We start from the raw sequence: 12,489 nt of genomic DNA on the forward strand, positions 1-12,489 counted from the left end.
TGGAGTGGAGGGGAGGGGAGGGGAGGGGAAGGGAGGAGGAAGGGAGGAGGAAGGGAGGAGGAGGGGAAAGCCAGGTCTGATCATTTGCATGCTTATTGAGTTCAATGGGATTTACTCCTATGTAATCATGGTTGAATATAGAAATGGACTGCCTTCAAGTCGATCCCAACTTATGGCAACCCTATGAATAGGGTTTCATGGTAAGCAGCATTCAGATGTGGTTTTACCATGCCTTCTTCTGAGGCTGAGAGGCAGTGACTGGCCCAAGGTCACCCAGGGAGCTTCATGGCTGTGTGGGGATTCAAACCCTGATCTCCCAGGTTGTAGTCCAACACTCTAACCACATGGTTAGGATAGGTAAAGCTGACCATAGGGGAGGAGCAGCTGGAGGGGAGAGGAGAGGGAAGGAGAAAGGGAGGGGAGTGGGGGGAGGGAGAGGGGGAAGGAGTGGATTGGAGGGGGAGGGGCAATGGAAGGGGCAGGGGAGGGCAGGTTTGATCATTTGCATGTTTGAGTTCAATGGTATTTACTCCCATACAATCATGCTAAAGATAGGTAAAACTGATGATGAGGAGGATAGGGAGGGGGATGGGAGGGAAGGGGCAAGAGAGTGGGGATAGGAGGGAGGAGAAAGGAGGGTGGGTTTGATCAGTTGCATACTTTTTGAGTTCAATGGGATTTATTTCTGTGCAATCATGTATGGAAATGGACTGCCTTCAAGTTGATCCCAACTTATGGCTACCCTATGAACAATGTTTTCATGGTAAATGGTATTCAGAGATGATTTTACCATCGCCTTCCTCTGAGGCTGACAGGCAGCAACTGGCCCAAGGTCACCCAGTGAGCTTCATGGCTGTGTGGGGATTCAAACCCTGGTCTCCCAGGTCATAGTCCAACACTGACCTGGGAGAGGGGCAGGGTGGGGAGGAGGAAGGGGAGGAGAGGAGATTGGGTGGGTGGACAGTGGGCAGAGGGGAAGCCCTTTCCTTTCCAAAAGGAAAGCATTGTGAACAGTATTATTGCTTTTCAGCATTTCCCCCACCTTTTTATTCTACAACAGGCACATGTAGCCTCCCACACAAATTTAAAGCAAAGCTGTCCCTGGCCACATCACACCAGACCTTTATTTCACTTTGGACAGTCATGGCCTCTCTCAAAGAATCCTGGGAAGTGTAGTTAGTGAAGAGTACTGAGAGTTGCTAAGAGATGCCCTGTTCCCCTCACAGAGCTTCAATCAGAGCAGTTGACTGTTAAACCAGTCTGGCCACTGGCGCTCTCTCAGCGGAATAGGAGTCTTCTCTCAGCACCTTTCACAAACTGCACTTCCCAGGATTCTCTGAGGGAAGCCATGACTGTCTCACATGAAATCAAAGTGGTGTGGGTGTGGCCCCCTGATTAGGCAATTGAAGCAGCTGTGAGTAAAACACTGACAGTTGGTTCTTACTGAGCATGCCCGACATTATCATTCAGTTCAACGCAAAATTTACTAAATTAATTAAAAATCAGCCGGGCATTTTTTAACTTTTAAACTGCAGAAGATGAAGGTCAGTAACAGGATTACAGGTACTCTGTCAACATGGCTGATTTTTAATGAATTTCAACAGATTATGAGAACTCTGACAGAAAAAAGTCCAAAACAGGTGTGATTTTTTTCTCTCTTTCTTCAGACTTTGAACTCTCAATTCTTTCTGACTTGTTTTGTTTATCACCATGAACATTTAGAGGGTTGTTAAGCAAGCATTTCTGAGTTCAGGACTATAGGTTTTGTAAGGTTTGGTTTTGAAATGAGCTTATGGGAAGCATCAGAATGGCATGGGGGGTATTTTCAATTTAACATTGCGGAATGTGAAAAATCCACGCTGGCTATAGTATACAGCCACTCGTGTGGCTGTATAATTTAGATTCACAGCTGAAGATTGGATGTGAGGAAGAGTCTTGAATTGAGGGAGCCGGATTTTTCAACATTCAAAGTGCAATCCACATCCCACTGGAGTCTCAGCCGTGTCTCCCATTCATTTTAACGCTTCATAATGGCCCTCTAAGAAATGTCCTTGGATACCTTATGCCTAGTGAATGTCAATCTATGTTAGGTACCAAAGAAAGACTCTTGCCCTTCTCTTTTATTTGTAGGTCTTACATCTGAGCCATAAACACACTTACTTGGAACTGAGGCCCATTGATTTCTATGGAATTTATGGCCAAGCACATTTGTTTAAGATTGCAGCCAAGGGCAGTTTAAAAATCCCTGCTTAAAAACTCATAAGTTCATGTCAGCAATTGAAGATCCAAGACTTGGAGACTTTTTGCTTCACTGAGGCTGCTCAGGCCGCTGGATCTCTGATCACATGATATGAGCTGCATTGTTTAACTTGGAGACAATGTTTTGGAAAGTACCTTGTATTGGAGATGTACAGCATGTGCTTGTACATGGGCTCACAATGTGTCCTACTTCTCAGCTACCACAAGCCAGTCATGACTTAATGGTGCCAAGTTGGCAAGCTTGTCGTGAACTCAGACAAAAATTATTACCTCCTATTGGCAAAACAGCCAAATGGACCTCACAAAGCTAGAAGCAGGGACATGATATTTACTTTCTGGGTGAGGGCATTGCTGCTTCATTTGCACTGAGAGATGTCAGCAGAAAATAATCTCTGACTACGTATTGCCATGGCAACATTTTGTTTGCTACATCATCTCTGATTGGTTGGGATCACTCATGTGTTTATTCCCAGAAAAAAGATGGCCTGTTTTTTGGCACGTCTGTTGGATGTGTGTGCAAGTTAAATGATACGCTGAAGCAGTAGTAAACTGAGGATACAGCAGCAGTGTATATGTTATCAGCAAGAAGAGTAGGGGTGGGTGAGAAACATTTCAAACCTCCATCCCAACATTTCTTTCACCCTGGAAAAATAAACAATCAAATATTCAGCATGGAGCAGCTGTGTTCTGGCTTGTTTGGAATATTGTATAGGCAAAATGGGTTTTAACTATGTTTTTAGAACATTTTAATTATTTTTAGGATGTTTAGAAAGTTTTCAATTGTAATTGTATTTGAAATGTTTTAATTGTGATTTTAGAATGCTTTAAAATGTTTTTCCTTGTTAAATTGCTTGGTTTTTATGTTTGCCACCCTGATTTCCTTTTGCAGGAAGGGTGAGATATAAATTCAATAAATAAATTAAAATAAAATACAGTTTGACCGTGGAAAAAAAGAAACAGAAGCAATAACATTTTTGACCTAGACATGACAGATGTCATTCAAACAAAAATCAAAGTATGGGGACACCCTCAAATCTACATTTCAAAATGGCAGTTGTGTGCTAATTATATGTTGGCAATGATCAAAGTGACTTGTGCAAGCACAAAACATTGGACTAATGCCAAAATATCTCAAGGGTGAAGGTGTACAGGTTGTACAGCCACATGATTTGGTTGGCTCAAAGCTTATTTTCATAAGCACACCACCCATTTCTTATTCACTTATACATATATTGACAAAGTTTGACATGGGGCAGCACACTTGAAAGTGACTTGTGCCAAAAGGAAGCATTACACAAACTGATCGTCTATAAAAATGAGAAATTAAGGACTGTCATCTTTGCACAACCTTAGCAGAACCTGTTTTGTTTTGTTTTGTTTTAGAACAAGTCACTGTCAAGAATGCTGCCTCATTTTATAGTCACAGTAATGAGGTAGATTAGACTGAGAGTTAGGCCCCATCTGTCCTATCCATTTAAAGCAATATCATACCAATTTAAACAGCCATGGCCTCCCTCAAAGAATCCTGGGAACTGTAGTTTCTAAAGGGTACTAAGGTTCGTTAGGAGACCCCTATTTCTCTCACAGACCTAGAATTCTCAGAGTTCCCTAGGAAGAGGAACTGGTTAGAATAAAATCATAGAGTTGGAAGGGGCCTATAAAGTAATCAAGTCCAACCCCCTGCTCAATGCAGGAATCCAAATTAAAACATACCAGACAGGTGGCTGTCCAGCTGCCTCTTGAATGCCTCCTGTGTAAGAGAGCCCACCACTTCCCTAGGTCATTGGTTCCATTCTTGTACCACTCTAACAGTTAAGAAGTTTTTCCTGATGTTCAGTTGAAATGTGGTTTCCTGCAACCTGAGTCCATTATTCCGTGTCCTGCACTCTGGGACGATCGAGAAGAGGTCCTGGCCATCCTTTGTGTGGCAACTTTTCAAGTACTTGAAGAGTGCTATCATATCTCCCCTCAGTCTTCTCTTCTCAAGGCTAAACATGCCCAATTCTTTCAGTCTCTCCTCAAAGGGCTTTCTTTCCAGTCCCCTGATCATCCTCATTGCCCTCCTCTGAACCTCTTCCAGTTTGTCTGCATCCTTGTTTGTTTGTTTGTTACACTTTTATACCGCCCCATAGCTGAAGCTCCCTGGGCGGTTTACAAAATAAAAGCAATATACCATCACATTTGGTACAATTGATAGTAAAAGAAAACGAATATCACACTTTAAATAAACATAACTGAACAATAAATCGCAAGTAATATACATATCTTCAAAAACAAAATATAACAATTACAAAAATAAACCATACATCATATTATACAGAGCTTGGAAGATTACTTTTAAAAAGTAATAAATTACAGTTACAGTTACACGGCCCAAAAAAGTAGTAATTACCGTTACAATTACAATTGCCCTGAAAGTAACTGATTACTTTACTTTTCCTCCAAAGTAATCACTACAATTACATTTCAGTTACTTTTAAAAAAACGGCTACAAGGTTCTGGCCTTGGCTGCTGCACATCTAAGTTGCCTAAAACAACATTAAAAATAAACACATACAGAGGTAGTAGAATAATTATTTTTATTCATAAGATAGCAGTGGTAGTCTCTCCACTGGTAAGGGTGGTGAGGAGGGAGGCTGAGACCACTACTCAGATCTTTGCACGTCAAACCAAGTGCAACCCCCCCCCACTCAGCCAGCCAGCATAATCTCTCTCACTTAACCACCTCCCAGACCCTGCCCTGCCAAATAAACGACACTCACCCAAGCAAACATTTTCCCCTGAGATGCAAAAAAGTTTAAATACTGCAAATGCAGCACAGTAGCCAGAGAGGGTGGTGGAGGCCACTTTGTGTGCCAAGTGCAAGCACAGTATTCACACACACACACACACACACACACACACACACACACACACACGGTGGGTTATGTTCCAGACCCTTGCTGTAAAGCGGAACTCATTGAATAGAATGGCATGCGATGTCCGAAAACCGCTGTAAAAGCGGAACAAGAGCCGTATGAGTGGGGCTTTAGTCTAATTGCATCTAACTGAGACGCTGTATTAGCGAATCGCTGTAAAGCGGGGCCCTACTGTATTCACACACACACACACACACACACACACACACACACACACACACACACACGCCATCATTCACCTCCACGGTTCTTTATCTCCATTCTGCTGCTGCCTGCTTCTCCTCCTTTATCCATGTTCTTGACCTCTGGATCCTTTTTCCCTCCACTCCATTCTTCACCACCACTATCTGTTTTTTTAAATAATTGTTTTCTCCACTCCACCCCATCTCACTCTCCGCCTCCTCCCTCATCGCCTCCTATCCATCCACAGAGCATGAGGAAAGAGCAACACTGCACAGAAGCCCAGTTTGAGGCACATGATTGTCATCCACAAATCAGAGGTGCAGAAGACTTCCCCTGCTCCCCCCCAAGTAATGCCCAAAAGTAATTCTGGAAACGTTACAATTACTCGACAAAAGTAGTAAAATTACTCCTAGTTCTATTACAATCAAAATGTAAAGGAATTACCCACTCGTTACTCAAAAAAGTAATTAATTACAAGTAACTAGTTACTTCCAAGCTCTGACATCATAAAACATAAACCGAGCAATAAATCTCAAACAATATACAGTTCATCAAAAGCAGAAAAAAAGGAAAAAAAGAATAACAATTGTAAAATATGTCTAATAACAGTTCTAAAATATGTCTCAAAGTTCTCTGCTGTCCTGTTGTGCTTCTCCCCACCTAACCACCATCTTCTATAACCAGTAGGACTATAAACATTTCTTCCATTGTCCTCTTTCTCCAAGACACCCCAAAATGACTCCAAGTGTGACGCTAAGTGCACACTTAGCGTCGCACTTGGCGCAACACCGAGGCGCTACCTCAGGCAGCCCTTCCCCTTCATATACATTTATATTGCCAGAGTACTTTGAATCCCTGATGTATGGTTACTACTATCTGACTCTTGCCATCTACAGGTTTGAGTGCTCAATCTGCTTTTTCTCATATCTTGTCAACTCTGATGTGATGTGATGTCCCTTGTTCTTCTACTTCCTTTTCATTAGCCATTCCATCCTTTGTCGCTTAGTTCCTTAGTTGTTCTGTGCCTCTCCTCTTTATTTCTATTCGTGTCCTTCAGCCACTCAAACGCTCAGCCAATCATCCTTCTTAAAGTGTGGTGTCCAGAACTGGATGCAGTACTCAGGATGAGGCCTAACCAGTGCTGAATAGAGGGGAACCAATACATCACACAATCCGGAAACTATACTTCTTTTAATGAAGCCTTAAATACGATTTGCCATTTTTTGCAGTCACATCACATTGTTGGCTCATATTCAGCTTGTGATCAACAAGCCCAAGATCCTTCACGTATGTAGTACTGCTGAGCCAAGTATCCCCCATCTTATAACTGTGCATTTGGTTCCTTTTTCCCAGGTTTAGAACTTTGCACTTATCCATGTTAAATTTCATTCTGTTGTTTTCAGCCCAGTGCTCCAGCCTATCAATATCCCTTTGAATTTTGTTTCTGTCTTCCACAGAATTAGCTATCTCTCCCAATTTTGTATCATCTGCAAATAAGTATTCCCTGCACCTCCTCATCCAAGTCATTAATGAAAATGTTGAATAGCATTAGGCCCAGAACTGAGACCTGCGGTACCCTGCTTGTTACCTCCCCCAGTGGTTATTGAACTGTAGCTCTGTAAGGGGAATAGGGAAGTCAGGTAAGCACCTCCACCCTACCATGCCATCTGCTACTGTTCTCCAACACTCTGAAGCTTTCCCAGATGCTTGTATTACTTGATCTGAAAAAGGCCCATGGAAGGAATTACAGCATCTTCCCCTAAACTTCAACTGAAGCATGTGAAACTAGCAATGCTGGCTACCTAGCACATGATTTCAGTGCAGTCACTGATTTTGTTTTTAACAGAAGTTCTTACCTTATAACTTTTTAAAAAATCCACACTGACTTTTTTTTATAGTAGAAACCAAAAATTCCTTCATTTAAAAACAATAAACACAATCAGCTGTCAAGTACATAGTGGGTAGTCTTCCCACCTTCTGCTAACAGGAAAACCCATTGTCATGGGGTTTTCAGAAAACACAGGCACCCAGGAAGACTGCAGAGTACAGACTACTAGAGACATGATTTGCAGAATAAAAGTGAGGACTCTCCCAAACACCTGTTGACCCCCTTAAAAGTAAGGTAAGCCCTACATTCCACCCATGAGAATGTCTCTGAATTTTTTTCTCCCTTGCCATACATAATTTTAAAATGCATTTTCATTTCTCACAAATTGACAGATAACTCTTGAATGGAAAAAAACAAGAGGAAGACATTTTCAGGACAGCAACATGTGTCCTTAGAAATGATCCATGGAACATTTGCTGAAGTACAGTCAGACCACAGTCATGGAAATGGTTCCTAATTATTCCTGGGGAGGACCGCATGTAGAATTTCTCTTCACAATGTAAAGCCAATGTGGATTCTGAAAGGGGGGGATCCATTAATTTATATTTTCCCACAGAAATAAGCTAATGATCTCCCATGAAAGCAAAAGGAAAAACAAAAAACAACAACCCGGAAGAAGTTTATGCTCTCTTCCTGTAAAGCAGAGAGATAGTAGACCTTCTATAACTCACTCAGATGATGACAGGATAAATGCACTACAGACTGTAATGTGCTCACAGATGCTATGGCAACGGAAGGCTGCCTAAATTCCTTATGCAGATTTTGCACTTCAGTGGCCAAAGCTGCAATCTTGAATCCACTTATTTGGAAGTAACCCTACTGGAATTACTGAGAGAACTATCAAAGTAGTCCAATCAGAATCGTCACACATGTTTCAGTCTACAGTTTCATGTAACCCTGCTTGTCTCTCTGTTTCCAGGCTCAGTTTCAATTTTATTGAGATTTAAAGCCTTAAATGGCTCAGGACCAAGTTATCTCAGACACTGGTTGCTTCCCTTATGAACCTGGCTAGTTTTAAGACTGACTTTGGATGGCCTGCTCTCCATGCTGTCCTTGTAACATCTGGTGGATAGGCAGAAGAAATGGGGCATTTGCTATTTATTTCTTTATTATACTTGTATACCGCCCCATAGCTGAACCTCTCTGGGCGGTTTACAGTAACTAAAAACATTAAAACAAATACAATTTAAAACAGATCTTATAAAAACAATTTAAAAACACAAGTTAAACATTTAAACAGTATAAAACACATGCTAAAATGCCTGGGAGAAGAGGAAAGTCTTGACCTGGTGCCGAAAAGATAACAGTGTTGGTGCCAGGCGCACCTCGTCAGGGAGATCATTCCATAATTTGGGGGCCACCACTGAGAAGGCCCTCTCCCTTGTTGCCATCCTCCGAGCTTCCCTTGGAGTAGGCACCCGGAGGAGGGCCTTTGATCTTGAACGTAGTGTACTGGTGGGTTTGTATCGGGAGAGGTGTTCCATCAGGTATTGTGGTCCCAAGCTGTGTAAGGCTTTATAGGTCAAAACCAGCACCTTGAATCAAGCTCGGAAACATATAGGCAGCCAGTGCAAGCAGGCCAGAATCGGTTTTATATGTTAGGACCGTCTGGTCCCTGTTACCAATCTGGCCGCTGCATTTTGCTCAAGCTGCATTTTCCGAACACTATGATTGTGCACAGGAATTATCTGCATAGGAATATATTTTAGTATGTATATATTGGAATCATCCAGCCTTCATTAGTCTCATTTGAATGGATGAGGCTTCGGCCCTTAGCATCCCTCAAAAGGAAACTCTGGAAAAAGGGGTGTTCTAACAGACCACCAGGTTGCTATTGCAGCTTTTTTCCAAAGAGGAAGGTCTAAGGATTCTTCACATTGGTGTTAAGGCCAGTTTACAGACATTTGGGCTGAGCTGAATGCAGGCCAAGTTCAGAACAATACAAAGAGGTCACATGATTGCTTCAGCCCATGTACAGCTTACAAACCCACCCATATTTGTTCTGGCTTCACCCCCATCCAACTCGCTCCTGCAATCTTTGTAGTGGTACAGCAGCTGCAAGATGATGGTGCAGTGATTGAGAAATGCAGGTACCAAACATATCCAGGCCAAGTCCAATGACATACCAGATCATATTTGATTTGTGCTCTCCTCACCCCCCCCACCAAAATGATGAGAATAAAAGTCACACAAATAGCTATGTGGTAGACATTTTGCTATTTTAAAGTGTTGGTAAGCAGCGTGTTTGTGGGTTCAGGAAGCAATACATTAAAGCAAAAACTGAAGCACAAATTGAAGGGTAGCAAGCCCCAGCAGGATAAAGCTGCAGACCAAACTTGTTTCTTCTTGGAGGGGATCAATGCCACATGTTCTTGAAGGTGAAACAGGTGAGTGATGGATATAAGTACACAAATATAAATCTTCTGTTCTCTGCCTCCCATCCATATGTTCTTGATTGTCTACCGAGATGCAACATCAAAGTTTGAAAACATGTTTTGCATTAAAGGGACACAGCTTACTCTTTCTCCATAGGGCAAGGGTGGAGAATCTCAGGCTTGGATGCCCAATGTGGCTCTTCAGGTCTCTCTGTCTGAGTCTCGGGAGTCTTCCCAGGCACATATCTCACACTAGCCCTGCTCCATGCCATCCTCAAGTGCCTTTGCCTGACTAGAATGTGTCCTTGGACTGTGATAATGTCTCTTGCTTGCTAGGATGGAGAATGTGAGACCATTGACTTTTGCATGTGTGGAGCAGAGCCCGCTGTACAAAAGTAAGAACACCATCAGCTGTTTTGGCCACTTCTGCCTTTAGCCCGAATCACCACTGGCATGTGGCCCCTGGAAGGTTGTCCATGAGCAGAAGTGGCCCTCAAGCTGAAAAAGGCTCCCACCCCTGCTATAAGGCATATTGGCTTTGGGTTGATTTGACTGAAATTGATTTATATCCTAATTGTATACTTTTATTGGAATGTGTGTATATATTGTTTGCAGTTTTTATTATATATTATTATTATCATCATTATTATAATCATCATTAATAATAATAATAATAATACCATCCATATGTTTAATGCTGGATCGCAGAAATAAAGTGCAATCTCAGCTTTTGCATAATATTAATAATTAGTTCCCTGAAGGTTCTCAAACTGGAAATCAAAGAAAATGGATGTAAGATAAAACAGAACAATCTCAGGATTTGTGAAGTTAGTACTGCACCAAGATGTGTGTGTGTGTGTCACACAATGCCCCCATGTTAAAAGGTGTGAAGAGTGTTGCAGGGCCCTGTCACACTCCCAACCTTGCTAACACACTTCTTTTAGCAGAGGGGGTCATGTATTCCACTTATACACACCAAATATAGCAATGCTGTGTTAGGGATACCTTTCTACATTCCCCCAGCCCTGTTGCTATTATAGCTCAGGTATCCAGGCAATCTTCAACTCCCCTACACTCTGGTACTGTACCTCTCCTTCAGGTCTTTGCTGCCACCACAGATGACTGTATCTGATTCACCTTGGTGTAGCCAACGCTAAGGCATATGTGTGTGTGTGTGTGTGTGTGAAAACCAAACAATATTTATTAAAGTACAGATACATTCCAAAAGAGCAAGTTCACATATTTGTGTTCATAAGCTTATGGTTTCAATACGTTTCTCTTGGTCTGTCACTTAAGTTACTTGATGTTGTTCAAACTCTTAAAATCCTACCTCTCCTACTCACATTAAAATATCCCTACACTATCTCTACCCTTGCACCATCTGATTCCAGAATAATAAACCAACGTTGATGCTAAGCCCAATTCCCAATATAATCCCACTACAATCCAACTGCCAAATTCTCATACACTCAAATATAAACCTTCCACTCTCAGTTACTCAGCCAATCACAATCCAGCACACTCCAGCATTCTACTCACTCATTCCGCCCTCCCAAAACTCATAACTTAGCTTAAACATTTTAATATAACCTCTTAAGATATATATTAGAATACAAAAACATGAAACATTTACATATATGCATGGAACATCACAGGCCCCACCATGACTATCCCCTAATTTTGCATGTTTGAATTACATCAGAAATAATGTACCTATGTACGTGTGTAGCAGTGGCAGGTAGCAATAATAGGACTGCTGCTGGATGGAAGATGAATATTAACGTTAGCCTTCCAGCCCTTTACTGCAACTGCTCCTGTTCCTGCACCTGGAGAACTGCAGCCTGTCAAGGAGCCAGAAGGTTGAGCCAGCTATCCCTGCCCTCAAGAGCAACTATAAGAACTTTGCCACCACTGTAGCTGCTTCCAGGGGGAAGCCTATTTATTTGGAGGCTGTGACGGGCTTAGCAGTTGCAAGTAGCAGCAAAAGTAATTGCTGACTGGAAGCCTTTTTTGTGGGCTCTTGCTTGTGGATGGCAGCTGTGTCTGTGGTGAGAGCACAAATGCAACTCATGACTGTATAAAAAGTGTGATTTATGGAGTCCCTGGGTCTTTGTTATTTTATATTTTTATTGATTTATTGTATTGCTTTTTTGGATTTGGATTTACTGTCGTTTTCTTCTGTATTATTCTGATCACCTCTTTGGGAGCCTTGTCCAAGAAGATCAATGATGATGACAATGATATGAGAAAGGACTGTGACGTCAGTGTTGGTAGGGAACAGAGCCTGCTTGTGTGATCCCCTCCACACCTTCTTTCAATGTGTGGACAGAGTTCTGTGCAGCTATGGCAGGTGAGAAGGTGGAGCAGCCGTGGTACCTTTCTGTTGACGGTGGCGGTGCTGCATTCATCAGGACAGGAATAGATTGGGGCAAGGCAATGGTGAGGCTGGGGGAACGTTGGGTTGGTACAGGTATAAGATCCAGATGCTCAGCTCCACTCCCTTGCCTCAGGGGGTATCAGTGGGAGTTGCTGCCTGGCAACTTGTAACTACCAGCAAAGGAAGACTTGCCTCCATGTAGGGCTGGATGAGTTCCAGGTACTTGGCCCCCATCTCCACCTCCCACTGATGTACTGTGGGCAAAGGTGGAGATGGGCGAGAAGTTCAATTCAGTTGGCATTTGAAGCCAAACTTACCAAATTCACATTCCTGGGCTAGATAGTCATACTCGGCAGCTTATAAGGCAGCTTCCTATATACTGGATCAAAGGATCCAGGCCTACAGACAGCTGACCATAAATTAAATTCACATTTAAAGCCAAATTTATCAAATTCTCACTTTCCAAAACAATATGAGAACCAAAACGCA

This window comes from Rhineura floridana, chromosome 5 (assembly GCF_030035675.1).
Source record: "Rhineura floridana isolate rRhiFlo1 chromosome 5, rRhiFlo1.hap2, whole genome shotgun sequence".
In the NCBI taxonomy this organism is placed as follows: Eukaryota; Metazoa; Chordata; class Lepidosauria; order Squamata; family Rhineuridae; genus Rhineura; species Rhineura floridana.